At 43.8% G+C, this 27,610-nt stretch overlaps 1 pseudogene; it reads right to left on the bottom strand.

Annotated features, from left to right (window-relative positions):
- Window positions 1–27,610, bottom strand: part of LOC130421477 (NACHT, LRR and PYD domains-containing protein 3-like) — a 57,983-nt pseudogene that overhangs the window by 16,289 nt on the left and 14,084 nt on the right.

The following is a 27,610-nucleotide window of genomic DNA, read 5'->3' as shown; positions in this document are numbered from 1 at the left end:
TTGGTTGTTTGTCTTGAATCAAAGTCCTGATTTAACAGTCCTGCTGAGGTACCTGCAGACTGACACCCCACAGGTAAGCTTCAGACTGTTTTTAATCATATATTTTTTTATTTTGTTGAAGATATTCTATGGTTATATAATTTATCGTAATCTGCTTTAAAAATTATTTAGGATAGTTAAAATGTATATACTCAACTCAATATTTAAAACAAATATTATATCATCAATCATTATTTACTTCTACTGGTTGAACTTCCATAAACCATTTTTCAAAAATATTTTCATGCATATTATCTTAATGTTTTTTAACATTTTTTGTGTTCAAGTTGTATTTAGGTTTATTTATTGATATTTTAGAGTTTTGTATATGACCTTGTGCTGGGAGTGAACTTGAAAGAGACGGGTATTTCTCGCGGTGCCAACCAAGTATCAGATCAGCTCAAAAGTCTGACAACTGTGTCATACTTAGTGTTTTAAAGGCGATATATTCATGTTTCTTGAGTTGATATCCTTAATAGCAATTTACAGTTAAAATAATTTTGGAAATTACGTTTCGTGTGTTCTAATAGTACATATATGTACATGTCTCTATTTAAGGTGACTTATAAGCAAAGCTCTAAACCACTGCAGGTCTGACTTTGATGGTTGAGGCAAATTCAGTGACACATTCAAAGGTAAGTAATCGAAATTTATGAATGAATCTTAAGCCAAACATTATCTTTATTACCAAAAACATGTTTATACTGCAGGAGTCAGCTCAACAAATCTTCTGTCAAGAGATCATTTGAACATATGAGAGAGACCTCTACAGTAACAACTTGTTTTGTCTTCATTTCTCATCTTCAAGCTTCTGAAAACACCTGACAGACATAGCTCTGGTTAAGCCAAATGCTTAAGGATGAAGACCACAGCCATAGATGGAAAATGGTGGAAATCTGGGATGATCATGGCCTGCAAATTTGTGTCCCATACCAGACCTAGAACCTACATTTGTTTGGGCAGAAACAAAATTATTATCATTATAAATAATAATAATGGATGTAGTTATCTGCCACTTAATGCAGAAAACAATATAAGGTTAAATAATTGTATTTCTTGTCTGAGTTCATGGCTGTAGTGCTTGCTGTATAATCTTGCTGACCAGTTAACTTTAAATAGTAATCAAGTATTTTTACAATTTTACCGGTGATATGTATACTTCTATTTCTATACTTTTATGCGCTTCAACTTATTTCTTTACTTTTCCTATGTCTCTGTTCAGGGCTTATATGTTTTTTTTTTCTCTAAAGCTGCAATGCAAAATTATGAATGGTATTAATATGTTCAAATATACTGAACGTTGAGTGACATTTAATGATGTGACCAATAGGAAATAAAAGTATTACTTGATTTACATGTCTTGCTTATTACGGAGCCCTTTTAGGGACATGGTGGTGGAAAAAAATGAGAGGAAAGAGAAAAATATTTTTCGCAAAATCTTTGCGTTCCCCCGAGAAACATTGCGTTATCTGAATGCAACGTTTCTCGGAAACATATTTGAGTTATCTCGCAAAACTTTTGCGTTATCTCGCAAACATATTTGCATTATCTCGCAAACAATTTTGAATTCGGACAAAACCTTCATGTTTAATGTCCTGCTGGCTGAGTTTGAGACTAGCTCCATAAACATTGGTTTATAGACGCAGATTCAAGGACTAATAACTAGTGAGCTAAACGTTCTTATAACACAAATGATATCTCATTCTACGTAATGTAAACAATTAACTTGAAATTAATTTTCCAACAAATCGTGGGCAAAACCCGAAGATCAGTAGGCTAATAAAAATAGTAATTCACTTCAGTGCTACATAATGTAGTATAACTAAAACCAGTTTAGATTCAGCAGGAGGCCATTAATGTGTAATCTGAATTTGGTGAGACTACAGTGTGTAACATTTAAGTTATTAATGACAATTTTTTTTATAATGCTTTTAGGATCTACAGTCACTTTGTAGACGGTCTCTTTGGACTACTCCATGTCGTCTGCTCATATAGAGATACATTTATATTCTTGTTTTGAGGAAGACTAGGTTGTCTAAGGAATAATGTGTTGTTTGTGTTATAACAACATTTAGCTCACAAGTTATTGGTCCGGCAATCTAGTATGAACCGCTCCATCGTTAATGTACGGAGCGAATAACAAGACGTTTGAATGTTTTGCGAGATAACGCAAATATGTTTGTGTGACGAGGGCATGCGGTGTAAAGAGCTATAAATCAAAACCAAAAAACCGACTACGCCTCCCCGGATCAGGTCCGGGGACCCGAAATTCATAAACACCAAAAAGCTCACAGATTTGTTATTGGCTGTTACGGATAACAGACAAAAAGGGAGATGGCAAACCATTTATTTCACATTCAAGATAAAATACAAGTTAACATTTAATTTAGAGCCTTTAAACTCATGCCATCAAAATTACTAATACTAGAAACACTCAATCACTCACACACACACACACAAACAGAAATCCTCCAGTCCAGAATTGGGGAAAGTCATCCGATGGATCCGATCACTCAGCAAAAATTGTGCTCACTCACATCACCACACGCCAGGAAACATCTCTGTTGTGAACATTGCAAACCAATCAACCACAGCACCACACACAGAGGATCTCGGCCGCGACCAATTGCCCAATTCTAGGACAAAAGAAAATGTATAAAACAAACAAAAAAAAACAATAAAACAAATTCAAACCAAATCACTTTAAACAAAACAAATTAACCACAAAATAACAAATTATAATTTGCATATCATCCTCTAGTCCGGTAATCACCCCTCTCGAAGTCCTCAGAGAGAGAGAGAGAGTTCAATGTCATTGCCTATAGGAATATAGGAATTAACAAATCAGCATGAATAGTAGTGACACTGTCTATCTCCCGTCCAGAAACACTCCAGTTCAGACAGTCATTATACGTGCAGGTAGTATAAAAACTCTACTCGATAAGGGAGAATCACAGCCTTTAAATAGCGTCAGTTCAGCCTTTAAATAGCGTCAGTTCAGCCTTTAAATAGCGTCGGTTCAGCCTTTAAATAGCGTCGGTTTAGCCTTTAAATGGCGTCGGTTCAGCCTTTAAATGGCGCCAGTTGAACCTTTAAATAGCGTCGGTTCAGCCTTTAAATGGCGCCAGTTGAGCCTTTAAATAGCGTCGGTTCAGCCTTTAAATGGCGCCAGTTGAGCCTTTAAATAGCGTCGGTTCAGCCTTTAAATGGCGTCAGTTAAGCCTTTAAATGGCGTCGGTTAAGCCTTTAAATGCCGCCAGTTCAGCCTTTAAATAGTGTCGGTTCAGCCTTTAAATAGCGTCAGTTCAGCCTTTAAATAGCGTCGGTTTAGCCTTTAAATGGCATCGGTTCAGCCTTTAAATAGCGTCGGTTTAGCCTTTAAATGGCGCCAGTTGAGCCTTTAAATAGCGTCGGTTCAGCCTTTAAATGGCGCCAGTTGAGCCTTTAAATAGCGTCGGTTCAGCCTTTAAATGGCGCCAGTTGAGCCTTTAAATAGCGTCGGTTCAGCCTTTAAATAGCGTCAGTTAAGCCTTTAAATGGCGTCGGTTCAGCCTTTAAATGGCGCCAGTTGAGCCTTTAAATAGCGTCGGTTCAGCCTTTAAATGGCGCCAGTTGAGCCTTTAAATAGCGTCGGTTCAGCCTTTAAATAGCGTCAGTTAAGCCTTTAAATGGCGTCGGTTAAGCCTTTAAATGCCGCCAGTTCAGCCTTTAAATAGTGTCGGTTCAGCCTTTAAATAGCGTCAGTTCAGCCTTTAAATAGCGTCGGTTTATCCTTTAAATGGCGCCAGTTGAGCCTTTAAATAGCGTCGGTTCAGCCTTCTGATCGCGTCGGTTTAGCCTTTAAATGGCGTCGGTTCAGCCTTTAAATAGCATCAGTTCAGCCTTTAAATAGCGTCGGTTCAGCCTTTAAATAGCGTCAGTTAAGCCTTTAAATGGCGTCGGTTCAGCCTTTAAATGGCGCCAGTTGAGCCTTTAAATAGCGTCGGTTCAGCCTTTAAATGGCGCCAGTTGAGCCTTTAAATAGCGTCGGTTCAGCCTTTAAATGGAGCCAGTTCAGCCTTTAAATAGCGTCAGTTCAGCCTTTAAATAGCGTCGGTTCAGCCTTTAAATAGCGTCGGTTTAGCCTTTAAATGGCGTCGGTTCAGCCTTTAAATGGCGCCAGTTGAACCTTTAAATAGCGTCGGTTCAGCCTTTAAATAGCGTCAGTTAAGCCTTTAAATGGCGTCGGTTCAGCCTTTAAATGGCGCCAGTTGAGCCTTTAAATAGCGTCGGTTCAGCCTTTAAATGGCGTCAGTTAAGCCTTTAAATAGCGTCGGTTCAGCCTTTAAATGGAGCCAGTTCAGCCTTTAAATAGCGTCAGTTCAGCCTTTAAATAGCGTCGGTTCAGCCTTTAAATAGCGTCGGTTTAGCCTTTAAATGGCGTCGGTTCAGCCTTTAAATGGCGCCAGTTGAACCTTTAAATAGCGTCGGTTCAGCCTTTAAATGGCGCCAGTTGAGCCTTTAAATAGCGTCGGTTCAGCCTTTAAATGGCGCCAGTTGAGCCTTTAAATAGCGTCGGTTCAGCCTTTAAATGGCGTCAGTTAAGCCTTTAAATGGCGTCGGTTAAGCCTTTAAATGCCGCCAGTTCAGCCTTTAAATAGTGTCGGTTCAGCCTTTAAATAGCGTCAGTTCAGCCTTTAAATAGCGTCGGTTTAGCCTTTAAATGGCGTCGGTTCAGCCTTTAAATAGCGTCGGTTTAGCCTTTAAATGGCGCCAGCTGAGCCTTTAAATAGCGTCGGTTCAGCCTTTAAATGGCGCCAGTTGAGCCTTTAAATAGCGTCGGTTCAGCCTTTAAATGGCGCCAGTTGAGCCTTTAAATAGCGTCGGTTCAGCCTTTAAATAGCGTCAGTTAAGCCTTTAAATGGCGTCGGTTCAGCCTTTAAATAGCGTCAGTTAAGCCTTTAAATAGCGTCGGTTCAGCCTTTAAATAGCGTCGGTTCAGCCTTTAAATAGCGTCGGTTCAGCCTTTAAATGGCGCCAGTTGAGCCTTTAAATAGCGTCGGTTCAGCCTTTAAATGGCGCCAGTTTAGCCTTTAAATAGCGTCGGTTCAGCCTTTAAATGGAGCCAGTTGAGCCTTTAAATAGTGTCGGTTCAGCCTTTAAATGCCGCCAGTTCAGCCTTTAAATAGTGTCGGTTCAGCCTTTAAATAGCGTCAGTTCAGCCTTTAAATAGCGTCAGTTCAGCCTTTAAATAGCGTCGGTTTATCCTTTAAATGGCGCCAGTTGAGCCTTTAAATGGCGTCGGTTAAGCCTTTAAATGCCGCCAGTTCAGCCTTTAAATAGTGTCGGTTCAGCCTTTAAATAGCGTCAGTTCAGCCTTTAAATAGCGTCAGTTCAGCCTTTAAATAGCGTCGGTTTATCCTTTAAATGGCGCCAGTTGAGCCTTTAAATAGCGTCGGTTCAGCCTTCTGATCGCGTCGGTTTAGCCTTTAAATGGCGTCGGTTCAGCCTTTAAATAGCGTCGGTTCAGCCTTCTGATCGCGTCAGTTCAGCCTTTAAATAGCTTCAGTTAAGCCTTTAAATGGAGCCAGTTGAGCCTTTAAATAGCGTCGGTTCAGCCTTTAAATAGCGTCTGTTCAGCCTTTAAATGGCGCCAGTTGAGCCTTTAAATGCCGCCAGTTCAGCCTTTAAATAGCGTCGGTTCAGCCTTTAAATGGCGCCGGTTGAGCCTTTAAATAGCGTCGGTTCAGCATTTAAATGGCGCCAGTTCAGCCTTTAAATGCCGCCAGTTCAGCCTTTAAATAGCGTCGGTTCAGCCTTTAAATAGCGTCAGTTGAGCCTTTAAATGCCGCCAGTTCAGCCTTTAAATAGCGTCGGTTCAGCCTTTAAATGGCGCCGGTTGAGCCTTTAAATAGCGTCGGTTCAGCCTTTAAATGGCGCCAGTTGAGCCTTTAAATAGCGTCGGTTCAGCCTTCTGATCGCGTCAGTTCAGCCTTTAAAAAGCGTCAGTTAAGCCTTTAAATGCCGCCAGTTCAGCCTTTAAATAGCGTCGGTTCAGCCTTTAAATGGAGCCAGTTGAGCCTTTAAATAGCGTTGGTTCAGCCTTCTGATCGCGTCAGTTAAGCCTTTAAATGGCGTCGGTTCAGCCTTTAAATAGCGTCGGTTCAGCCTTTAAATAGCGTCGGTTTAGCCTTTAAATGGAGCCAGTTGAGCCTTTAAATAGCATCGGTTTAGCCTTTAAATGGAGCCAGTTGAGCCTTTAAATAGCGTCGGTTGAGCCTTTAAATAGCGTCGGTTCAGCCTTTAAATGGCGCCAGTTGAGCCTTTAAATAGCGTCGGTTCTGCCTTTAAATAGCGTCAGTTAAGCCTTTAAATGGCGTCGGTTCAGCCTTTAAATAGCGTCGGTTCAGCCTTTAAATAGCGTCGGTTCAGCCTTTAAATGGCGCCGGTTGAGCCTTTAAATAGCGTCGGTTCAGCCTTTAAATGGAGCCAGTTGAGCCTTTAAATAGCGTCGGTTGAGCCTTTAAATAGCGTCGGTTTAGCCTTTAAATGGAGCCAGTTGAGCCTTTAAATAGCGTCGGTTTAGCCTTTAAATGGCGCCGGTTCAGCCTTTAAATGGAGCCAGTTGAGCCTTTAAATAGCGTCGGTTTAGCCTTTAAATGGCGCCGGTTCAGCCTTTAAATAGCGTCGGTTTAGCCTTTAAATGGCGCCAGTTGAGCCTTTAAATAGCGTCGGTTTAGCCTTTAAATGGCGCCAGTTGAGCCTTTAAATAGCTTCGGTTGAGCCTTTAAATAGCGTCGGTTTAGCCTTTAAATAGCGCCAGTTGAGCCTTTAAATAGCGTCGGTTCAGCCTTTAAATGGCGCCGGTTCAGCCTTTAAATAGCGTCGGTTTAGCCTTTAAATGGCGCCAGTTGAGCCTTTAAATAGCGTCGGTTCAGCCTTTAAATAGCGTCGGTTCAGCCTTTAAATGGCGCCAGTTGAGCCTTTAAATAGCGTCGGTTCAGCCTTTAAATAGCGTCTGTTCAGCCTTTAAATAGCGTCGGTTTAGCCTTTAAATAGCGTCGGTTTAGCCTTTAAATGGAGGCAGTTGAGCCTTTAAACAGCGTCGGTTTAGCCTTTAAATGGAGCCAGTTGAGCCTTTAAATAGCGTCGGTTTAGCCTTTAAATGGCGCCAGTTGAGCCTTTAAATAGCGTCGGTTCAGCCTTTAAATGGCGCCAGTTGAGCCTTTAAATAGCGTCGGTTCAGCCTTTAAATAGCGTCAGTTAAGCCTTTAAATGGCGCCAGTTGAGCCTTTAAATAGCGTCGGTTCAGCCTTTAAATAGCGTCGGTTTAGCCTTTAAATAGCGTCGGTTTAGCCTTTAAATAGCGTCGGTTTAGCCTTTAAATGGAGCCAGTTGAGCCTTTGAATAGCATCGGTTTAGCCTTTAAATGGAGCCAGTTGAGCCTTTAAATAGCGTCGGTTGAGCCTTTAAATAGCGTCGGTTTAGCCTTTAAATGGAGCCAGTTGAGCCTTTAAATAGCGTCTGTTCAGCCTCTAAATGGCGCCAGTTGAGCCTTTAAATAGCGTCGGTTCAGCCTTTAAATAGCTTCAGTTAAGCCTTTAAATGGAGCCAGTTGAGCCTTTAAATAGCGTCAGTTCAGCCTTTAAATAGCCCCAGTTGAGCCTTTAAATGGAGCCAGTTGAGCCTTCTGATCGCGTCGGTTCAGCCTTTAAATAGCTTCAGTTAAGCCTTTAAATGGAGCCAGTTGAGCCTTTCAATAGCGTCAGTTCAGCCTTTAAATAGCGCCAGTTGAGCCTTTAAATAGCGTTGGTTCAGCCTTCTGATCGCGTCGGTTCAGCCTTTAAATAGCTTCAGTTTAGCCTTTAAATGCCGCCAGTTCAGCCTTTAAATAGCGTCTGTTCAGCCTCTAAATGGCGCCAGTTGAGCCTTTAAATAGCGTCGGTTCAGCCTTTAAATAGCGTCGGTTTAGCCTTTAAATGGAGCCAGTTGAGCCTTTAAATAGCGTCAGTTTAGCCTTTAAATGCCGCCAGTTCAGCCTTTAAATAGCGTCTGTTCAGCCTCTAAATGGCGCCAGTTGAGCCTTTAAATAGCGTCGGTTCAGCCTTTAAATAGCGTCGGTTTAGCCTTTAAATGGAGCCAGTTGAGCCTTTAAATAGCGTCAGTTCAGCCTTTAAATAGCGTCTGTTCAGCCTCTAAATGGCGCCAGTTGAGCCTTTAAATAGCGTCGGTTCAGCCTTTAAATAGCGTCGGTTAAGCCTTTAAATGGAGCCAGTTGAGCCTTTAAATAGCGTCAGTTCAGCCTTTAAATAGCGCCAGTTGAGCCTTTAAATGCCGCCAGTTGAGCCTTTAAATAGCGTCAGTTTAGCCTTTAAATGGCGCCAGTTGAGCCTTTAAATGGCGTCGGTTCGGCCTTTAAATAGCGTCTGTTCAGCCTTTAAATGGAGCCAGTTGAGCCTTTAAATAGCGTCGGTTTAGCCTTTAAATGGAGCCAGTTGAGCCTTTAAATGGCGTCGGTTAAGCCTTTAAATGCCGCCAGTTCAGCCTTTAAATAGCGTCTGTTCAGCCTTTAAATAGCGTCGGTTTAGCCTTTAAATGGAGCCAGTTGAGCCTTTAAATAGCATCGGTTGAGCCTTTAAATAGCGTCGGTTTAGCCTTTAAATAGCGTCGGTTTAGCCTTTAAATAGCGTCGGTTTAGCCTTTAAATAGCGTCGGTTTAGCCTTTAAATGGAGCCAGTTGAGCCTTTAAATAGCGTCGGTTCAGCCTTTAAATGGCGTCGGTTCAGCCTTTAAATGGCGCCGGTTCAGCCTTTAAATAGCGTCGGTTTAGCCTTTAAATGGCGCCAGTTGAGCCTTTAAATAGCGTCGGTTCAGCCTTTAAATGGCGCCAGTTTAGCCTTTAAATGGCGTCGGTTAAGCCTTTAAATGCCGCCAGTTCAGCCTTTAAATAGTGTCAGTTCAGCCTTTAAATAGCGTCGGTTCAGCCTTTAAATAGCGTCAGTTGAGCCTTTAAATGCCGCCAGTTCAGCCTTTAAATAGCGTCGGTTCAGCCTTTAAATGGCGCCGGTTGAGCCTTTAAATAGCGTCGGTTCAGCCTTCTGATCGCGTCAGTTCAGCCTTTAAAAAGCGTCAGTTAAGCCTTTAAATGCCGCCAGTTCAGCCTTTAAATAGCGTCGGTTCTGCCTTTAAATGGCGCCAGTTGAGCCTTTAAATAGCGTCGGTTCAGCCTTTAAATAGCGTCTGTTCAGCCTTTAAATAGCGTCGGTTTAGCCTTTAAATAGCGTCGGTTTAGCCTTTAAATGGAGCCAGTTGAGCCTTTAAACAGCGTCGGTTTAGCCTTTAAATGGAGCCAGTTGAGCCTTTAAATAGCGTCGGTTTAGCCTTTAAATGGCGCCAGTTGAGCCTTTAAATAGCGTCGGTTCAGCCTTTAAATGGCGCCAGTTGAGCCTTTAAATAGCGTCGGTTCAGCCTTTAAATAGCGTCAGTTAAGCCTTTAAATGGCGCCAGTTGAGCCTTTAAATAGCGTCGGTTCAGCCTTTAAATGGCGCCAGTTCAGCCTTTAAATAGCGTCGGTTCAGCCTTTAAATAGCGTCGGTTTAGCCTTTAAATAGCGTCGGTTTAGCCTTTAAATAGCGTCGGTTTAGCCTTTAAATGGAGCCAGTTGAGCCTTTGAATAGCATCGGTTTAGCCTTTAAATGGAGCCAGTTGAGCCTTTAAATAGCGTCGGTTGAGCCTTTAAATAGCGTCGGTTTAGCCTTTAAATGGAGCCAGTTGAGCCTTTAAATAGCGTCTGTTCAGCCTCTAAATGGCGCCAGTTGAGCCTTTAAATAGCGTCGGTTCAGCCTTTAAATAGCGTCGGTTTAGCCTTTAAATGGAGCCAGTTGAGCCTTTAAATAGCGTCAGTTTAGCCTTTAAATGCCGCCAGTTCAGCCTTTAAATAGCGTCTGTTCAGCCTCTAAATGGCGCCAGTTGAGCCTTTAAATAGCGTCGGTTTAGCCTTTAAATGGAGCCAGTTGAGCCTTTGAATAGCATCGGTTTAGCCTTTAAATGGCGCCAGTTGAGCCTTTAAATAGCTTCGGTTGAGCCTTTAAATAGCGTCGGTTTAGCCTTTAAATAGCGCCAGTTGAGCCTTTAAATAGCGTCGGTTCAGCCTTTAAATGGCGCCGGTTCAGCCTTTAAATAGCGTCGGTTTAGCCTTTAAATGGCGCCAGTTGAGCCTTTAAATAGCGTCGGTTCAGTCTTTAAATAGCGTCGGTTCAGCCTTTAAATGGCGCCAGTTCAGCCTTTAAATAGCGTCGGTTCAGCCTTTAAATAGCGTCTGTTCAGCCTTTAAATAGCGTCTGTTCAGCCTTTAAATAGCGTCGGTTTAGCCTTTAAATAGCGTCGGTTTAGCCTTTAAATGCCGCCAGTTCAGCCTTTAAATAGTGTCAGTTCAGCCTTTAAATAGCGTCGGTTCAGCCTTTAAATAGCGTCAGTTGAGCCTTTAAATGCCGCCAGTTCAGCCTTTAAATAGCGTCGGTTCAGCCTTTAAATGGCGCCGGTTGAGCCTTTAAATAGCGTCGGTTCAGCCTTCTGATCGCGTCAGTTCAGCCTTTAAAAAGCGTCAGTTAAGCCTTTAAATGCCGCCAGTTCAGCCTTTAAATAGCGTCGGTTCTGCCTTTAAATGGCGCCAGTTGAGCCTTTAAATAGCGTCGGTTCAGCCTTTAAATAGCGTCTGTTCAGCCTTTAAATAGCGTCGGTTTAGCCTTTAAATAGCGTCGGTTTAGCCTTTAAATGGAGCCAGTTGAGCCTTTAAACAGCGTCGGTTTAGCCTTTAAATGGAGCCAGTTGAGCCTTTAAATAGCGTCGGTTTAGCCTTTAAATGGCGCCAGTTGAGCCTTTAAATAGCGTCGGTTCAGCCTTTAAATGGCGCCAGTTGAGCCTTTAAATAGCGTCGGTTCAGCCTTTAAATAGCGTCAGTTAAGCCTTTAAATGGCGCCAGTTGAGCCTTTAAATAGCGTCGGTTCAGCCTTTAAATGGCGCCAGTTCAGCCTTTAAATAGCGTCGGTTCAGCCTTTAAATAGCGTCGGTTTAGCCTTTAAATAGCGTCGGTTTAGCCTTTAAATAGCGTCGGTTTAGCCTTTAAATGGAGCCAGTTGAGCCTTTGAATAGCATCGGTTTAGCCTTTAAATGGAGCCAGTTGAGCCTTTAAATAGCGTCGGTTGAGCCTTTAAATAGCGTCGGTTTAGCCTTTAAATGGAGCCAGTTGAGCCTTTAAATAGCGTCTGTTCAGCCTCTAAATGGCGCCAGTTGAGCCTTTAAATAGCGTCGGTTCAGCCTTTAAATAGCGTCGGTTTAGCCTTTAAATGGAGCCAGTTGAGCCTTTAAATAGCGTCAGTTTAGCCTTTAAATGCCGCCAGTTCAGCCTTTAAATAGCGTCTGTTCAGCCTCTAAATGGCGCCAGTTGAGCCTTTAAATAGCGTCGGTTTAGCCTTTAAATGGAGCCAGTTGAGCCTTTGAATAGCATCGGTTTAGCCTTTAAATGGCGCCAGTTGAGCCTTTAAATAGCTTCGGTTGAGCCTTTAAATAGCGTCGGTTTAGCCTTTAAATAGCGCCAGTTGAGCCTTTAAATAGCGTCGGTTCAGCCTTTAAATGGCGCCGGTTCAGCCTTTAAATAGCGTCGGTTTAGCCTTTAAATGGCGCCAGTTGAGCCTTTAAATAGCGTCGGTTCAGTCTTTAAATAGCGTCGGTTCAGCCTTTAAATGGCGCCAGTTCAGCCTTTAAATAGCGTCGGTTCAGCCTTTAAATAGCGTCTGTTCAGCCTTTAAATAGCGTCTGTTCAGCCTTTAAATAGCGTCGGTTTAGCCTTTAAATAGCGTCGGTTTAGCCTTTAAATGGAGCCAGTTGAGCCTTTAAACAGCGTCGGTTTAGCCTTTAAATGGAGCCAGTTGAGCCTTTAAATAGCGTCGGTTTAGCCTTTAAATGGCGCCAGTTGAGCCTTTAAATAGCGTCGGTTCAGCCTTTAAATGGCGCCAGTTGAGCCTTTAAATAGCGTCAGTTTAGCCTTTAAATGCCGCCAGTTCAGCCTTTAAATAGCGTCTGTTCAGCCTCTAAATGGCGCCAGTTGAGCCTTTAAATAGCGTCGGTTCAGCCTTTAAATAGCGTCGGTTTAGCCTTTAAATGGAGCCAGTTGAGCCTTTAAATAGCGTCAGTTCAGCCTTTAAATAGCGTCTGTTCAGCCTCTAAATGGCGCCAGTTGAGCCTTTAAATAGCGTCGGTTCAGCCTTTAAATAGCGTCGGTTAAGCCTTTAAATGGAGCCAGTTGAGCCTTTAAATAGCGTCAGTTCAGCCTTTAAATAGCGCCAGTTGAGCCTTTAAATGCCGCCAGTTGAGCCTTTAAATAGCGTCAGTTTAGCCTTTAAATGGCGCCAGTTGAGCCTTTAAATGGCGTCGGTTCGGCCTTTAAATAGCGTCTGTTCAGCCTTTAAATGGAGCCAGTTGAGCCTTTAAATAGCGTCGGTTTAGCCTTTAAATGGAGCCAGTTGAGCCTTTAAATGGCGTCGGTTAAGCCTTTAAATGCCGCCAGTTCAGCCTTTAAATAGCGTCTGTTCAGCCTTTAAATAGCGTCGGTTTAGCCTTTAAATGGAGCCAGTTGAGCCTTTAAATAGCATCGGTTGAGCCTTTAAATAGCGTCGGTTTAGCCTTTAAATAGAGTCGGTTTAGCCTTTAAATAGCGTCGGTTTAGCCTTTAAATAGCGTCGGTTTAGCCTTTAAATGGAGCCAGTTGAGCCTTTAAATAGCGTCGGTTCAGCCTTTAAATGGCGTCGGTTCAGCCTTTAAATGGTGCCGGTTCAGCCTTTAAATGGCGCCAGTTGAGCCTTTAAATAGCGTCGGTTCAGCCTTCTGATCGCGTCAGTTCAGCCTTTAAAAAGCGTCAGTTCAGCCTTTAAATAGCGTCAGTTCAGCCTTTAAATAGCGTCGGTTCAGCCTTTAAATAGCGCCAGTTGAGCCTTTAAATGCCGCCAGTTGAGCCTTTAAATAGCGTCAGTTTAGCCTTTAAATGGCGCCAGTTGAGCCTTTAAATGGCGTCGGTTCGGCCTTTAAATAGCGTCTGTTCAGCCTTTAAATGGAGCCAGTTGAGCCTTTAAATAGCGTCGGTTTAGCCTTTAAATGGAGCCAGTTGAGCCTTTAAATGGCGTCGGTTAAGCCTTTAAATGCCGCCAGTTCAGCCTTTAAATAGCGTCTGTTCAGCCTTTAAATAGCGTCGGTTTAGCCTTTAAATGGAGCCAGTTGAGCCTTTAAATAGCATCGGTTGAGCCTTTAAATAGCGTCGGTTTAGCCTTTAAATAGCGTCGGTTTAGCCTTTAAATAGCGTCGGTTTAGCCTTTAAATAGCGTCGGTTTAGCCTTTAAATGGAGCCAGTTGAGCCTTTAAATAGCGTCGGTTCAGCCTTTAAATGGCGTCGGTTCAGCCTTTAAATGGCGCCGGTTCAGCCTTTAAATAGCGTCGGTTTAGCCTTTAAATGGCGCCAGTTGAGCCTTTAAATAGCGTCGGTTCAGCCTTTAAATGGCGCCAGTTTAGCCTTTAAATGGCGTCGGTTAAGCCTTTAAATGCCGCCAGTTCAGCCTTTAAATAGTGTCAGTTCAGCCTTTAAATAGCGTCGGTTCAGCCTTTAAATAGCGTCAGTTGAGCCTTTAAATGCCGCCAGTTCAGCCTTTAAATAGCGTCGGTTCAGCCTTTAAATGGCGCCGGTTGAGCCTTTAAATAGCGTCGGTTCAGCCTTCTGATCGCGTCAGTTCAGCCTTTAAAAAGCGTCAGTTAAGCCTTTAAATGCCGCCAGTTCAGCCTTTAAATAGCGTCGGTTCTGCCTTTAAATGGCGCCAGTTGAGCCTTTAAATAGCGTCGGTTCAGCCTTTAAATAGCGTCTGTTCAGCCTTTAAATAGCGTCGGTTTAGCCTTTAAATAGCGTCGGTTTAGCCTTTAAATGGAGCCAGTTGAGCCTTTAAACAGCGTCGGTTTAGCCTTTAAATGGAGCCAGTTGAGCCTTTAAATAGCGTCGGTTTAGCCTTTAAATGGCGCCAGTTGAGCCTTTAAATAGCGTCGGTTCAGCCTTTAAATGGCGCCAGTTGAGCCTTTAAATAGCGTCGGTTCAGCCTTTAAATAGCGTCAGTTAAGCCTTTAAATGGCGCCAGTTGAGCCTTTAAATAGCGTCGGTTCAGCCTTTAAATGGCGCCAGTTCAGCCTTTAAATAGCGTCGGTTCAGCCTTTAAATAGCGTCGGTTTAGCCTTTAAATAGCGTCGGTTTAGCCTTTAAATAGCGTCGGTTTAGCCTTTAAATGGAGCCAGTTGAGCCTTTGAATAGCATCGGTTTAGCCTTTAAATGGAGCCAGTTGAGCCTTTAAATAGCGTCGGTTGAGCCTTTAAATAGCGTCGGTTTAGCCTTTAAATGGAGCCAGTTGAGCCTTTAAATAGCGTCTGTTCAGCCTCTAAATGGCGCCAGTTGAGCCTTTAAATAGCGTCGGTTCAGCCTTTAAATAGCGTCGGTTTAGCCTTTAAATGGAGCCAGTTGAGCCTTTAAATAGCGTCAGTTTAGCCTTTAAATGCCGCCAGTTCAGCCTTTAAATAGCGTCTGTTCAGCCTCTAAATGGCGCCAGTTGAGCCTTTAAATAGCGTCGGTTTAGCCTTTAAATGGAGCCAGTTGAGCCTTTGAATAGCATCGGTTTAGCCTTTAAATGGCGCCAGTTGAGCCTTTAAATAGCTTCGGTTGAGCCTTTAAATAGCGTCGGTTTAGCCTTTAAATAGCGCCAGTTGAGCCTTTAAATAGCGTCGGTTCAGCCTTTAAATGGCGCCGGTTCAGCCTTTAAATAGCGTCGGTTTAGCCTTTAAATGGCGCCAGTTGAGCCTTTAAATAGCGTCGGTTCAGCCTTTAAATAGCGTCGGTTCAGCCTTTAAATGGCGCCAGTTCAGCCTTTAAATAGCGTCGGTTCAGCCTTTAAATAGCGTCTGTTCAGCCTTTAAATAGCGTCTGTTCAGCCTTTAAATAGCGTCGGTTTAGCCTTTAAATAGCGTCGGTTTAGCCTTTAAATGGAGCCAGTTGAGCCTTTAAACAGCGTCGGTTTAGCCTTTAAATGGAGCCAGTTGAGCCTTTAAATAGCGTCGGTTTAGCCTTTAAATGGCGCCAGTTGAGCCTTTAAATAGCGTCGGTTCAGCCTTTAAATGGCGCCAGTTGAGCCTTTAAATAGCGTCAGTTTAGCCTTTAAATGCCGCCAGTTCAGCCTTTAAATAGCGTCTGTTCAGCCTCTAAATGGCGCCAGTTGAGCCTTTAAATAGCGTCGGTTCAGCCTTTAAATAGCGTCGGTTTAGCCTTTAAATGGAGCCAGTTGAGCCTTTAAATAGCGTCAGTTCAGCCTTTAAATAGCGCCAGTTGAGCCTTTAAATGCCGCCAGTTGAGCCTTTAAATAGCGTCAGTTTAGCCTTTAAATGGCGCCAGTTGAGCCTTTAAATGGCGTCGGTTCGGCCTTTAAATAGCGTCTGTTCAGCCTTTAAATGGAGCCAGTTGAGCCTTTAAATAGCGTCGGTTTAGCCTTTAAATGGAGCCAGTTGAGCCTTTAAATGGCGTCGGTTAAGCCTTTAAATGCCGCCAGTTCAGCCTTTAAATAGCGTCTGTTCAGCCTTTAAATAGCGTCGGTTTAGCCTTTAAATGGAGCCAGTTGAGCCTTTAAATAGCATCGGTTGAGCCTTTAAATAGCGTCGGTTTAGCCTTTAAATAGCGTCGGTTTAGCCTTTAAATAGCGTCGGTTTAGCCTTTAAATAGCGTCGGTTTAGCCTTTAAATGGAGCCAGTTGAGCCTTTAAATAGCGTCGGTTCAGCCTTTAAATGGCGTCGGTTCAGCCTTTAAATGGTGCCGGTTCAGCCTTTAAATAGCGTCGGTTTAGCCTTTAAATGGCGCCAGTTGAGCCTTTAAATAGCGTCGGTTCAGCCTTTAAATGGCGCCAGTTTAGCCTTTAAATGGCGTCGGTTAAGCCTTTAAATGCCGCCAGTTCAGCCTTTAAATAGTGTCAGTTCAGCCTTTAAATAGCGTCGGTTCAGCCTTTAAATAGCGTCAGTTGAGCCTTTAAATGCCGCCAGTTCAGCCTTTAAATAGCGTCGGTTCAGCCTTTAAATGGCGCCGGTTGAGCCTTTAAATAGCGTCGGTTCAGCCTTCTGATCGCGTCAGTTCAGCCTTTAAAAAGCGTCAGTTAAGCCTTTAAATGCCGCCAGTTCAGCCTTTAAATAGCGTCGGTTCTGCCTTTAAATGGCGCCAGTTGAGCCTTTAAATAGCGTCGGTTCAGCCTTTAAATAGCGTCTGTTCAGCCTTTAAATAGCGTCGGTTTAGCCTTTAAATAGCGTCGGTTTAGCCTTTAAATGGAGCCAGTTGAGCCTTTAAACAGCGTCGGTTTAGCCTTTAAATGGAGCCAGTTGAGCCTTTAAATAGCGTCGGTTTAGCCTTTAAATGGCGCCAGTTGAGCCTTTAAATAGCGTCGGTTCAGCCTTTAAATGGCGCCAGTTGAGCCTTTAAATAGCGTCGGTTCAGCCTTTAAATAGCGTCAGTTAAGCCTTTAAATGGCGCCAGTTGAGCCTTTAAATAGCGTCGGTTCAGCCTTTAAATGGCGCCAGTTCAGCCTTTAAATAGCGTCGGTTCAGCCTTTAAATAGCGTCGGTTTAGCCTTTAAATAGCGTCGGTTTAGCCTTTAAATAGCGTCGGTTTAGCCTTTAAATGGAGCCAGTTGAGCCTTTGAATAGCATCGGTTTAGCCTTTAAATGGAGCCAGTTGAGCCTTTAAATAGCGTCGGTTGAGCCTTTAAATAGCGTCGGTTTAGCCTTTAAATGGAGCCAGTTGAGCCTTTAAATAGCGTCTGTTCAGCCTCTAAATGGCGCCAGTTGAGCCTTTAAATAGCGTCGGTTCAGCCTTTAAATAGCGTCGGTTTAGCCTTTAAATGGAGCCAGTTGAGCCTTTAAATAGCGTCAGTTTAGCCTTTAAATGCCGCCAGTTCAGCCTTTAAATAGCGTCTGTTCAGCCTCTAAATGGCGCCAGTTGAGCCTTTAAATAGCGTCGGTTTAGCCTTTAAATGGAGCCAGTTGAGCCTTTGAATAGCATCGGTTTAGCCTTTAAATGGCGCCAGTTGAGCCTTTAAATAGCTTCGGTTGAGCCTTTAAATAGCGTCGGTTTAGCCTTTAAATAGCGCCAGTTGAGCCTTTAAATAGCGTCGGTTCAGCCTTTAAATGGCGCCGGTTCAGCCTTTAAATAGCGTCGGTTTAGCCTTTAAATGGCGCCAGTTGAGCCTTTAAATAGCGTCGGTTCAGCCTTTAAATAGCGTCGGTTCAGCCTTTAAATGGCGCCAGTTCAGCCTTTAAATAGCGTCGGTTCAGCCTTTAAATAGCGTCTGTTCAGCCTTTAAATAGCGTCTGTTCAGCCTTTAAATAGCGTCGGTTTAGCCTTTAAATAGCGTCGGTTTAGCCTTTAAATGGAGCCAGTTGAGCCTTTAAACAGCGTCGGTTTAGCCTTTAAATGGAGCCAGTTGAGCCTTTAAATAGCGTCGGTTTAGCCTTTAAATGGCGCCAGTTGAGCCTTTAAATAGCGTCGGTTCAGCCTTTAAATGGCGCCAGTTGAGCCTTTAAATAGCGTCGGTTCAGCCTTTAAATAGCGTCAGTTAAGCCTTTAAATGGCGCCAGTTGAGCCTTTAAATAGCGTCGGTTCAGCCTTTAAATGGCGCCAGTTCAGCCTTTAAATAGCGTCGGTTCAGCCTTTAAATAGCGTCGGTTTAGCCTTTAAATAGCGTCGGTTTAGCCTTTAAATAGCGTCGGTTTAGCCTTTAAATGGAGCCAGTTGAGCCTTTGAATAGCATCGGTTTAGCCTTTAAATGGAGCCAGTTGAGCCTTTAAATAGCGTCGGTTGAGCCTTTAAATAGCGTCGGTTTAGCCTTTAAATGGAGCCAGTTGAGCCTTTAAATAGCGTCTGTTCAGCCTCTAAATGGCGCCAGTTGAGCCTTTAAATAGCGTTGGTTCAGCCTTCTGATCGCGTCGGTTCAGCCTTTAAATAGCTTCAGTTAAGCCTTTAAATGGAGCCAGTTGAGCCTTTAAATAGCGTCAGTTCAGCCTTTAAATAGCTTCAGTTAAGCCTTTAAATGGAGCCAGTTGAGCCTTTAAATAGCGTCAGTTCAGCCTTTAAATAGCGTTGGTTCAGCCTTCTGATCGCGTCGGTTCAGCCTTTAAATAGCTTCAGTTTAGCCTTTAAATGCCGCCAGTTCAGCCTTTAAATAGCGTCTGTTCAGCCTCTAAATGGCGCCAGTTGAGCCTTTAAATAGCGTCGGTTCAGCCTTTAAATAGCGTCGGTTTAGCCTTTAAATGGAGCCAGTTGAGCCTTTAAATAGCGTCAGTTTAGCCTTTAAATGCCGCCAGTTCAGCCTTTAAATAGCGTCTGTTCAGCCTCTAAATGGCGCCAGTTGAGCCTTTAAATAGCGTCGGTTCAGCCTTTAAATAGCGTCGGTTTAGCCTTTAAATGGAGCCAGTTGAGCCTTTAAATAGCGTCAGTTCAGCCTTTAAATAGCGTCTGTTCAGCCTCTAAATGGCGCCAGTTGAGCCTTTAAATAGCATCGGTTCAGCCTTTAAATAGCGTCGGTTAAGCCTTTAAATGGAGCCAGTTGAGCCTTTAAATAGCGTCAGTTCAGCCTTTAAATAGCGCCAGTTGAGCCTTTAAATGCCGCCAGTTGAGCCTTTAAATAGCGTCAGTTTAGCCTTTAAATGGCGCCAGTTGAGCCTTTAAATGGCGTCGGTTCGGCCTTTAAATAGCGTCTGTTCAGCCTTTAAATGGAGCCAGTTGAGCCTTTAAATAGCGTCGGTTTAGCCTTTAAATGGAGCCAGTTGAGCCTTTAAATGGCGTCGGTTAAGCCTTTAAATGCCGCCAGTTCAGCCTTTAAATAGCGTCTGTTCAGCCTTTAAATAGCGTCGGTTTAGCCTTTAAATGGAGCCAGTTGAGCCTTTAAATAGCATCGGTTGAGCCTTTAAATAGCGTCGGTTTAGCCTTTAAATAGCGTCGGTTTAGCCTTTAAATAGCGTCGGTTTAGCCTTTAAATAGCGTCGGTTTAGCCTTTAAATGGAGCCAGTTGAGCCTTTAAATAGCGTCGGTTCAGCCTTTAAATGGCGTCGGTTCAGCCTTTAAATGGCGCCGGTTCAGCCTTTAAATAGCGTCGGTTTAGCCTTTAAATGGCGCCAGTTGAGCCTTTAAATAGCGTCGGTTCAGCCTTTAAATAGCGTCGGTTCAGCCTTTAAATAGCGTCGGTTCAGCCTTTAAATGGCGCCAGTTGAGCCTTTAAATAGCGTCGGTTCAGCCTTTAAATGGCGCCAGTTTAGCCTTTAAATGGCGTCGGTTAAGCCTTTAAATGCCGCCAGTTCAGCCTTTAAATAGTGTCGGTTCAGCCTTTAAATAGCGTCAGTTCAGCCTTTAAATAGCGTCAGTTGAGCCTTTAAATGCCGCCAGTTCAGCCTTTAAATAGCGTCGGTTCAGCCTTTAAATGGCGCCGGTTGAGCCTTTAAATAGCGTCGGTTCAGCCTTCTGATCGCGTCAGTTCAGCCTTTAAAAAGCGTCAGTTAAGCCTTTAAATGCCGCCAGTTCAGCCTTTAAATAGCGTCGGTTCTGCCTTTAAATGGCGCCAGTTGAGCCTTTAAATAGCGTCGGTTCAGCCTTTAAATAGCGTCTGTTCAGCCTTTAAATAGCGTCGGTTTAGCCTTTAAATAGCGTCGGTTTAGCCTTTAAATGGAGCCAGTTGAGCCTTTAAACAGCGTCGGTTTAGCCTTTAAATGGAGCCAGTTGAGCCTTTAAATAGCGTCGGTTTAGCCTTTAAATGGCGCCAGTTGAGCCTTTAAATAGCGTCGGTTCAGCCTTTAAATGGCGCCAGTTGAGCCTTTAAATAGCGTCGGTTCAGCCTTTAAATAGCGTCAGTTAAGCCTTTAAATGGCGCCAGTTGAGCCTTTAAATAGCGTCGGTTCAGCCTTTAAATGGCGCCAGTTCAGCCTTTAAATAGCGTCGGTTCAGCCTTTAAATAGCGTCGGTTTAGCCTTTAAATAGCGTCGGTTTAGCCTTTAAATAGCGTCGGTTTAGCCTTTAAATGGAGCCAGTTGAGCCTTTGAATAGCATCGGTTTAGCCTTTAAATGGAGCCAGTTGAGCCTTTAAATAGCGTCGGTTGAGCCTTTAAATAGCGTCGGTTTAGCCTTTAAATGGAGCCAGTTGAGCCTTTAAATAGCGTCTGTTCAGCCTCTAAATGGCGCCAGTTGAGCCTTTAAATAGCGTCGGTTCAGCCTTTAAATAGCGTCGGTTAAGCCTTTAAATGGAGCCAGTTGAGCCTTTAAATAGCGTCAGTTCAGCCTTTAAATAGCGCCAGTTGAGCCTTTAAATGCCGCCAGTTGAGCCTTTAAATAGCGTCAGTTTAGCCTTTAAATGGCGCCAGTTGAGCCTTTAAATGGCGTCGGTTCGGCCTTTAAATAGCGTCTGTTCAGCCTTTAAATGGAGCCAGTTGAGCCTTTAAATAGCGTCGGTTTAGCCTTTAAATGGAGCCAGTTGAGCCTTTAAATGGCGTCGGTTAAGCCTTTAAATGCCGCCAGTTCAGCCTTTAAATAGCGTCTGTTCAGCCTTTAAATAGCGTCGGTTTAGCCTTTAAATGGAGCCAGTTGAGCCTTTAAATAGCATCGGTTGAGCCTTTAAATAGCGTCGGTTCAGCCTTTAAATGGCGCCAGTTGAGCCTTTAAATGCCGCCAGTTCAGCCTTTAAATAGCGTCGGTTCAGCCTTTAAATGGCGCCGGTTGAGCCTTTAAATAGCGTCGGTTCAGCCTTCTGATCGCGTCAGTTCAGCCTTTAAAAAGCGTCAGTTAAGCCTTTAAATGCCGCCAGTTCAGCCTTTAAATAGCGTCGGTTCAGCCTTTAAATGGAGCCAGTTGAGCCTTTAAATAGCGTTGGTTCAGCCTTCTGATCGCGTCAGTTAAGCCTTTAAATGGCGTCGGTTCAGCCTTTAAATAGCGTCGGTTCAGCCTTTAAATAGCGTCGGTTTAGCCTTTAAATGGAGCCAGTTGAGCCTTTAAATAGCATCGGTTTAGCCTTTAAATGGAGCCAGTTGAGCCTTTAAATAGCGTCGGTTGAGCCTTTAAATAGCGTCGGTTCAGCCTTTAAATGGCGCCAGTTGAGCCTTTAAATAGCGTCGGTTCTGCCTTTAAATAGCGTCAGTTAAGCCTTTAAATGGCGTCGGTTCAGCCTTTAAATAGCGTCGGTTCAGCCTTTAAATAGCGTCGGTTTAGCCTTTAAATAGCGTCGGTTTAGCCTTTAAATAGCGTCGGTTTAGCCTTTAAATGGAGCCAGTTGAGCCTTTAAATAGCATCGGTTTAGCCTTTAAATGGAGCCAGTTGAGCCTTTAAATAGCGTCGGTTGAGCCTTTAAATAGCGTCGGTTTAGCCTTTAAATGGAGCCAGTTGAGCCTTTAAATAGCGTCTGTTCAGCCTCTAAATGGCGCCAGTTGAGCCTTTAAATAGCGTCGGTTCAGCCTTTAAATAGCGTCGGTTTAGCCTTTAAATGGAGCCAGTTGAGCCTTTAAATAGCGTCAGTTTAGCCTTTAAATAGCGTCGGTTCAGCCTTTAAATAGCGTCAGTTAAGCCTTTAAATGGCGCCAGTTGAGCCTTTAAATAGCGTCGGTTCAGCCTTTAAATAGCGTCGGTTTAGCCTTTAAATGGCGCCAGTTGAGCCTTTAAATAGCGTCGGTTTAGCCTTTAAATGGCGCCAGTTGAGCCTTTAAATAGCTTCGGTTGAGCCTTTAAATAGCGTCGGTTCAGCCTTTAAATAGCTTCAGTTAAGCCTTTAAATGGAGCCAGTTGAGCCTTTAAATAGCGTCAGTTCAGCCTTTAAATAGCGTTGGTTCAGCCTTCTGATCGCGTCGGTTCAGCCTTTAAATAGCTTCAGTTTAGCCTTTAAATGCCGCCAGTTCAGCCTTTAAATAGCGTCTGTTCAGCCTCTAAATGGCGCCAGTTGAGCCTTTAAATAGCGTCGGTTCAGCCTTTAAATAGCGTCGGTTTAGCCTTTAAATGGAGCCAGTTGAGCCTTTAAATAGCGTCAGTTTAGCCTTTAAATGCCGCCAGTTCAGCCTTTAAATAGCGTCTGTTCAGCCTCTAAATGGCGCCAGTTGAGCCTTTAAATAGCGTCGGTTCAGCCTTTAAATAGCGTCGGTTTAGCCTTTAAATGGAGCCAGTTGAGCCTTTAAATAGCGTCAGTTCAGCCTTTAAATAGCGTCTGTTCAGCCTCTAAATGGCGCCAGTTGAGCCTTTAAATAGCGTCGGTTCAGCCTTTAAATAGCGTCGGTTAAGCCTTTAAATGGAGCCAGTTGAGCCTTTAAATAGCGTCAGTTCAGCCTTTAAATAGCGCCAGTTGAGCCTTTAAATGCCGCCAGTTGAGCCTTTAAATAGCGTCAGTTTAGCCTTTAAATGGCGCCAGTTGAGCCTTTAAATGGAGCCAGTTTAGCCTTTAAATGGCGCCAGTTGAGCCTTTAAATGGCGTCGGTTCGGCCTTTAAATAGCGTCTGTTCAGCCTTTAAATGGAGCCAGTTCAGCCTTTAAATAGCGTCGGTTTAGCCTTTAAATGGAGCCAGTTGAGCCTTTAAATGGCGTCGGTTAAGCCTTTAAATGCCGCCAGTTCAGCATTTAAATAGCGTCTGTTCAGCCTTTAAATAGCGTCGGTTTAGCCTTTAAATGGAGCCAGTTGAGCCTTTAAATAGCATCGGTTGAGCCTTTAAATAGCGTCGGTTTAGCCTTTAAATAGCGTCGGTTTAGCCTTTAAATAGCGTCGGTTTAGCCTTTAAATAGCGTCGGTTTAGCCTTTAAATGGAGCCAGTTGAGCCTTTAAATAGCGTCGGTTCAGCCTTTAAATGGCGTCGGTTCAGCCTTTAAATGGCGCCGGTTCAGCCTTTAAATAGCGTCGGTTTAGCCTTTAAATGGCGCCAGTTGAGCCTTTAAATAGCGTCGGTTCAGCCTTTAAATAGCGTCGGTTCAGCCTTTAAATAGCGTCGGTTCAGCCTTTAAATGGCGCCAGTTGAGCCTTTAAATAGCGTCGGTTCAGCCTTTAAATGGCGCCAGTTTAGCCTTTAAATGGCGTCGGTTAAGCCTTTAAATGCCGCCAGTTCAGCCTTTAAATAGTGTCGGTTCAGCCTTTAAATAGCGTCAGTTCAGCCTTTAAATAGCGTCGGTTTATCCTTTAAATGGCGCCAGTTGAGCCTTTAAATAGCGTCGGTTCAGCCTTCTGATCGCGTCGGTTTAGCCTTTAAATGGCGTCGGTTCAGCCTTCTGATTGCGTCAGTTCAGCCTTTAAATAGCTTCAGTTAAGCCTTTAAATGGAGCCAGTTGAGCCTTTAAATAGCGTCGGTTTAGCCTTTAAATAGCGTCTGTTCAGCCTTTAAATGGCGCCAGTTGAGCCTTTAAATGCCGCCAGTTCAGCCTTTAAATAGCGTCGGTTCAGCCTTTAAATGGCGCCGGTTGAGCCTTTAAATAGCGTCGGTTCAGCCTTTAAATGGCGCCAGTTGAGCCTTTAAATGCCGCCAGTTCAGCCTTTAAATAGCGTCGGTTCAGCCTTTAAATGGCGCCGGTTGAGCCTTTAAATAGCGTCGGTTCAGCCTTCTGATCGCGTCAGTTCAGCCTTTAAAAAGCGTCAGTTAAGCCTTTAAATGCCGCCAGTTCAGCCTTTAAATAGCGTCGGTTCAGCCTTTAAATGGAGCCAGTTGAGCCTTTAAATAGCGTTGGTTCAGCCTTCTGATCGCGTCAGTTAAGCCTTTAAATGGCGTCGGTTCAGCCTTTAAATAGCGTCGGTTCAGCCTTTAAATAGCGTCGGTTTAGCCTTTAAATGGAGCCAGTTGAGCCTTTAAATAGCATCGGTTTAGCCTTTAAATGGAGCCAGTTGAGCCTTTAAATAGCGTCGGTTGAGCCTTTAAATAGCGTCGGTTCAGCCTTTAAATGGCGCCAGTTGAGCCTTTAAATAGCGTCGGTTCTGCCTTTAAATAGCGTCAGTTAAGCCTTTAAATGGCGTCGGTTCAGCCTTTAAATAGCGTCGGTTCAGCCTTTAAATAGCGTCGGTTTAGCCTTTAAATAGCGTCGGTTTAGCCTTTAAATAGCGTCGGTTTAGCCTTTAAATGGAGCCAGTTGAGCCTTTAAATAGCATCGGTTTAGCCTTTAAATGGAGCCAGTTGAGCCTTTAAATAGCGTCGGTTGAGCCTTTAAATAGCGTCGGTTTAGCCTTTAAATGGAGCCAGTTGAGCCTTTAAATAGCGTCTGTTCAGCCTCTAAATGGCGCCAGTTGAGCCTTTAAATAGCGTCGGTTCAGCCTTTAAATAGCGTCGGTTTAGCCTTTAAATGGAGCCAGTTGAGCCTTTAAATAGCGTCAGTTTAGCCTTTAAATAGCGTCGGTTCAGCCTTTAAATAGCGTCAGTTAAGCCTTTAAATGGCGCCAGTTGAGCCTTTAAATAGCGTCGGTTCAGCCTTTAAATAGCGTCGGTTTAGCCTTTAAATGGCGCCAGTTGAGCCTTTAAATAGCGTCGGTTTAGCCTTTAAATGGCGCCAGTTGAGCCTTTAAATAGCTTCGGTTGAGCCTTTAAATAGCGTCGGTTTAGCCTTTAAATAGCGCCAGTTGAGCCTTTAAATAGCGTCGGTTCAGCCTTTAAATGGCGCCGGTTCAGCCTTTAAATAGCGTCGGTTTAGCCTTTAAATGGCGCCAGTTGAGCCTTTAAATAGCGTCGGTTCAGCCTTTAAATAGCGTCGGTTCAGCCTTTAAATGGCGCCAGTTGAGCCTTTAAATAGCGTCGGTTCAGCCTTTAAATAGCGTCTGTTCAGCCTTTAAATAGCGTCGGTTTAGCCTTTAAATAGCGTCGGTTTAGCCTTTAAATGGAGCCAGTTGAGCCTTTAAACAGCGTCGGTTTAGCCTTTAAATGGAGCCAGTTGAGCCTTTAAATAGCGTCGGTTTAGCCTTTAAATGGCGCCAGTTGAGCCTTTAAATAGCGTCGGTTCAGCCTTTAAATGGCGCCAGTTGAGCCTTTAAATAGCGTCGGTTCAGCCTTTAAATAGCGTCAGTTAAGCCTTTAAATGGCGCCAGTTGAGCCTTTAAATAGCGTCGGTTCAGCCTTTAAATGGCGCCAGTTCAGCCTTTAAATAGCGTCGGTTCAGCCTTTAAATAGCGTCGGTTTAGCCTTTAAATAGCGTCGGTTTAGCCTTTAAATAGCGTCGGTTTAGCCTTTAAATGGAGCCAGTTGAGCCTTTGAATAGCATCGGTTTAGCCTTTAAATGGAGCCAGTTGAGCCTTTAAATAGCGTCGGTTGAGCCTTTAAATAGCGTCGGTTTAGCCTTTAAATGGAGCCAGTTGAGCCTTTAAATAGCGTCTGTTCAGCCTCTAAATGGCGCCAGTTGAGCCTTTAAATAGCGTCGGTTCAGCCTTTAAATAGCGTCGGTTTAGCCTTTAAATGGAGCCAGTTGAGCCTTTAAATAGCGTCAGTTTAGCCTTTAAATGCCGCCAGTTCAGCCTTTAAATAGCGTCTGTTCAGCCTCTAAATGGCGCCAGTTGAGCCTTTAAATAGCGTCGGTTCAGCCTTTAAATAGCGTCGGTTTAGCCTTTAAATGGAGCCAGTTGAGCCTTTAAATAGCGTCAGTTCAGCCTTTAAATAGCGTCTGTTCAGCCTCTAAATGGCGCCAGTTGAGCCTTTAAATAGCGTCGGTTCAGCCTTTAAATAGCGTCGGTTAAGCCTTTAAATGGAGCCAGTTGAGCCTTTAAATAGCGTCAGTTCAGCCTTTAAATAGCGCCAGTTGAGCCTTTAAATGCCGCCAGTTGAGCCTTTAAATAGCGTCAGTTTAGCCTTTAAATGGCGCCAGTTGAGCCTTTAAATGGCGTCGGTTCGGCCTTTAAATAGCGTCTGTTCAGCCTTTAAATGGAGCCAGTTGAGCCTTTAAATAGCGTCGGTTTAGCCTTTAAATGGAGCCAGTTGAGCCTTTAAATGGCGTCGGTTAAGCCTTTAAATGCCGCCAGTTCAGCCTTTAAATAGCGTCTGTTCAGCCTTTAAATAGCGTCGGTTTAGCCTTTAAATGGAGCCAGTTGAGCCTTTAAATAGCATCGGTTGAGCCTTTAAATAGCGTCGGTTTAGCCTTTAAATAGCGTCGGTTTAGCCTTTAAATAGCGTCGGTTTAGCCTTTAAATGGAGCCAGTTGAGCCTTTAAACAGCGTCGGTTTAGCCTTTAAATGGAGCCAGTTGAGCCTTTAAATAGCGTCGGTTTAGCCTTTAAATGGCGCCAGTTGAGCCTTTAAATAGCGTCGGTTCAGCCTTTAAATAGCGTCGGTTTAGCCTTTAAATAGCGTCGGTTCAGCCTTTAAATAGCGTCAGTTAAGCCTTTAAATGGCGTCGGTTCAGCCTTTAAATAGCGTCGGTTCAGCCTTTAAATAGCGTCGGTTTAGCCTTTAAATAGCGTCGGTTTAGCCTTTAAATAGCGTCGGTTTAGCCTTTAAATGGAGCCAGTTGAGCCTTTGAATAGCATCGGTTTAGCCTTTAAATGGAGCCAGTTGAGCCTTTAAATAGCGTCGGTTGAGCCTTTAAATAGCGTCGGTTTAGCCTTTAAATGGCGCCGGTTTAGCCTTTAAATGGCGCCGGTTCAGCCTTTAAATAGCGTCGGTTTAGCCTTTAAATGGCGCCAGTTGAGCCTTTAAATAGCGTCGGTTTAGCCTTTAAATGGCGCCAGTTGAGCCTTTAAATAGCTTCGGTTCAGCCTTTAAATAGCGCCAGTTGAGCCTTTAAATAGCGTCGGTTCAGCCTTTAAATGGAGCCAGTTGAGCCTTTAAATGGAGCCAGTTGAGCCTTTGAATAGCATCGGTTTAGCCTTTAAATGGAGCCAGTTGAGCCTTTAAATAGCGTCGGTTGAGCCTTTAAATAGCGTCGGTTTAGCCTTTAAATGGAGCCAGTTGAGCCTTTAAATAGCGTCTGTTCAGCCTCTAAATGGCGCCAGTTGAGCCTTTAAATAGCGTCGGTTCAGCCTTTAAATAGCGTCGGTTTAGCCTTTAAATGGAGCCAGTTGAGCCTTTAAATAGCGTCAGTTTAGCCTTTAAATGCCGCCAGTTCAGCCTTTAAATAGCGTCTGTTCAGCCTCTAAATGGCGCCAGTTGAGCCTTTAAATAGCGTCGGTTCAGCCTTTAAATAGCGTCGGTTTAGCCTTTAAATGGAGCCAGTTGAGCCTTTAAATAGCATCAGTTTAGCCTTTAAATAGCGTCTGTTCAGCCTCTAAATGGCGCCAGTTGAGCCTTTAAATAGCGTCGGTTCAGCCTTTAAATAGCGTCGGTTAAGCCTTTAAATGGAGCCAGTTGAGCCTTTAAATAGCGTCAGTTCAGCCTTTAAATAGCGCCAGTTGAGCCTTTAAATGCCGCCAGTTGAGCCTTTAAATAGCGTCAGTTTAGCCTTTAAATGGCGCCAGTTGAGCCTTTAAATGGCGTCGGTTCGGCCTTTAAATAGCGTCTGTTCAGCCTTTAAATGGAGCCAGTTGAGCCTTTAAATAGCGTCGGTTTAGCCTTTAAATGGAGCCAGT

Source organism: Triplophysa dalaica, chromosome 5 (assembly GCF_015846415.1).
Source record: "Triplophysa dalaica isolate WHDGS20190420 chromosome 5, ASM1584641v1, whole genome shotgun sequence".
Classification (NCBI taxonomy): Eukaryota; Metazoa; Chordata; class Actinopteri; order Cypriniformes; family Nemacheilidae; genus Triplophysa; species Triplophysa dalaica.
The sequence above is the reverse complement of the archived record's forward strand: the minus strand, read 5'-3'. Positions and strand labels throughout refer to the sequence as shown.